Raw genomic sequence first — 2,966 nt, forward strand, 5'->3', positions numbered from 1 at the left:
CTCTTTTTCAAACGTGTGAATTTCTTAATAATTTATTAAATTTTATGCGAGTCAACCTTTTTCTTTTTTATTCTCTTTATTATTTCGTCCGATATCCCTAACAAATAGTAGTGTATCTGGATAGTGCATAGATAATTGTTCTTGGCTTATTGGTTAGCACATGTACATGTTATGCGTGAGGTAATGAATTCGAATCCTGCCGGTGCTTTTTTTTTGTTATTATACTCTATTTTATCCCACATGCTGACATGCGGGACCTAGATCTAACAGGTAAGATAAATGCAGTTTGGCATATTTAAATAAAATGTCAGGAGCTTTTGTTAAAATTATTTAAAGTACAAAGAATTTTCTATAAACAACCAACCCACTCCTCTCACAGGAATTGACATGTGGGTCGACGCCATGTTGGCACACCATGTGGGCTATGCATATGCCCAGATACGGATGGAGGCACCGTATTTGAACGTTCGAACAAGTTACGACACTAGTTTCATGTATTTTACAAGTTTAGGCATCAAACTGATCGCAGCGGACAAGTTGAGGCACTTGTGATGTATTTAACTCAAAAGTTAAAGCAGCAGCAGCAACACAGAGTGTGTAGCAGCCAGTGGCACACAAGCACTAACACCTTGTGGGCACAAGACGGCACACACTACTTCTCATTCTATAATTACTAAACGTCACCAATTAAAATGTCTGAACTTCGACAACCATCAACTAATTTTGCCCAATTGAAAATGCTTCTTTTACACAAATTGCTGTAGCGCACTCACGCACATAGCACGCATGCACACATCCATGGCAGAGAAAGCCGAAGGGGAAAAGAATAAGAGTAGGAGTTTATTGAAAAAATCTTGTTCCTTGCGTCACGCGTTTTTTCAGTAACGAAACAGCCTGCATGGTCCTTTGCCACCAGACAATAGCATTACCTGAACTTTAACCCCCGGCCAATTCAAACTGCTGCCCCCTCGGCACCACGCCCAGCATGCCGGACAGACGCACGCCACACCCTGTCGTCGTCGGCGTTGCATGCCTGTTGGGGCGACACTGCTGCATGTCGCGCTCCATCTACAGCTTCAACGGCTGAAATGGAAGCTGTGGGGGAAGGAAACGAAGCACCATAAGAAATTGAGATCGCGGTCTAAGAAACTGACACCATGGTGTATCAAAACATGTTATTTTGTTATTTTCCAAAGCATCCGTGTTTGTAAAGTCTGGCACTGATCCAGGGAGATGCATCATCACACAAAATATATAGAGAACTGGATACTTGGGAAAACAAATTGAAGTATCTGTAGGGAGAACTCAACTTGAACCGGTAACACTGCAGGGTTCATCCCTTTTCATATAATTTTACACGGATGCAGAATATACTGATCAAAATGTGTTTTTTTTAGTACGCACATGAGACTATAAGCTTCAGATGATGGAATGTTGGTCACGGAAATTTTCTAATAATCTATGAAGAAGCTAAGAAATGAAAAACAGGGGGAAAACACTCTGAATGTACTAAACAAATACTGCACATCCTGAACCTTAATCCACATTCATTCTGAACTTCACCAATACCCTGCAAAATTGCATGAGTTGGTTTCTCATCGTGGCATGGGAGCAGGACATGCCGGCAGTTCTACTACTCCATGAGACAGAGTTCAATCATCTAAGAGGGGAGTTGGAAGCAACAGGAGGAGGAAGGTCAGTACATGTTTGGAGAGAAGGTCACCTGTGGACATGAACATGGCAGGTGGACGACGGGGGAGATGTGGTGTGCTGCTGTGGACGGAACCAAGCGGAGGCAGGGATTCCGCCTCGGGGCGGCGTCTCTGTCGCTGCTCCTAGTCTCCACCAAGTGAACACCGAGGACGGGTGCTTGCGGGGGTGGCCGTCTGGCCTGGTTGGCTCGCACGGGCAAGACGGCGGGGCTTGATTAAGCGGGGCCGCGGGGGAGGCCAACGGGGTGGCGCCGGGAAGCCGGGAGGTGGAGGCTCGCGGTGGCCTAGCCAGGAGGTGGAGTCACGACGGCGCGTCTGTCGGGGAGGGAGGTGAGGGCGGCGGCGCGTCAGTTGAACCGCCCGAGGTGGCGGCGGCAAACTTCCAGGTTGCTGCAGCGGATCTGGGCGCGAGGGCTCGACCTCGTCCGGTTCCCGGCCAGATTCGGGGCGTACGGTGCTCGGGGGACTTCGGTGGCGAGCTCCTGCCACATGGCTGTTTTCCATGATGGCCATGGCGGGTACCTGCAGGAGAACAGAGAGAGAGGGTGTGAGGGAGAAGGAAGGAGAGGAAGGGAAGGTGCGCGGGAGGCCCCCCTGTGGCTGTCGATCGAGGAGCACGAGGGCTTGGCATCCCCTCGTGCGGGCGCGGAGGCGGACAGGTGAGGAGCAGAGGCAGGCAGCGCGGCGGCCGGATCCAAGACCGGTGGCGCCGGGGCGGCCTGATCCGGGGGTCGGTGTCGGCGCGACGGCCTGATCTTGAGGCAGGGCGCGGGGGGGAGGGGGCAGATCGAGGGCGGGGCGGCGAGTTCGTCGCAGGAGGAGGAATCGGGGGAGAGCGAGCTGCGGGAGGGAGGTGCGGGACTGGTGGGCATTTTCTGGAATCTCGGGAACACCTGATCGGGCCTATACAGGGTCTGATCTATTCTGATCCCAGAATTAGAATAGTGTTGTCCTATAAAGGTAGGAGGAGGAGAGGCCAGGAAGCGCCCCAAATAGAACCGAATGGCTCCTCCCAAGCCGCGTGCCCCTTGCCATATATATCGAAGGGGGAAGGAAAGAGATGGGGAGGGAGAAGGAAGGGGTAATCCTATTCCCCTCTTTTCTTCTCCTCCTTGACTGGCCCATATGGAGGGCACACCAGCCCCTTGTGGCTGGTGCGTTTCCCCTCTTGGCCCATAAGGCCCATATCTTTTATCAGGGGTGCCCGGAAGCCCTTTCGGTGACCCGATAAGTACCCGGTATCCCCGAAACACT

General features: G+C 51.5%; 1 long non-coding RNA gene across 1 annotated transcript; it reads right to left on the bottom strand.

Annotated features, from left to right (window-relative positions):
- Nucleotides 1-667: 667 nt before the first annotated feature.
- Nucleotides 668-2,715, bottom strand: LOC123053640 (uncharacterized). Its single transcript, XR_006425733.1, has 2 exons — nt 1,724-2,715; nt 668-1,095 (listed from the first exon to the last, which is right to left on the bottom strand). It is a non-coding gene; the product is annotated as an uncharacterized lncRNA (long non-coding RNA).
- Between the last annotated feature and the right edge of the window lie 251 nt (nt 2,716-2,966).

Source organism: Triticum aestivum, chromosome 2D (assembly GCF_018294505.1).
Source record: "Triticum aestivum cultivar Chinese Spring chromosome 2D, IWGSC CS RefSeq v2.1, whole genome shotgun sequence".
Classification (NCBI taxonomy): domain Eukaryota; kingdom Viridiplantae; phylum Streptophyta; class Magnoliopsida; order Poales; family Poaceae; genus Triticum; species Triticum aestivum.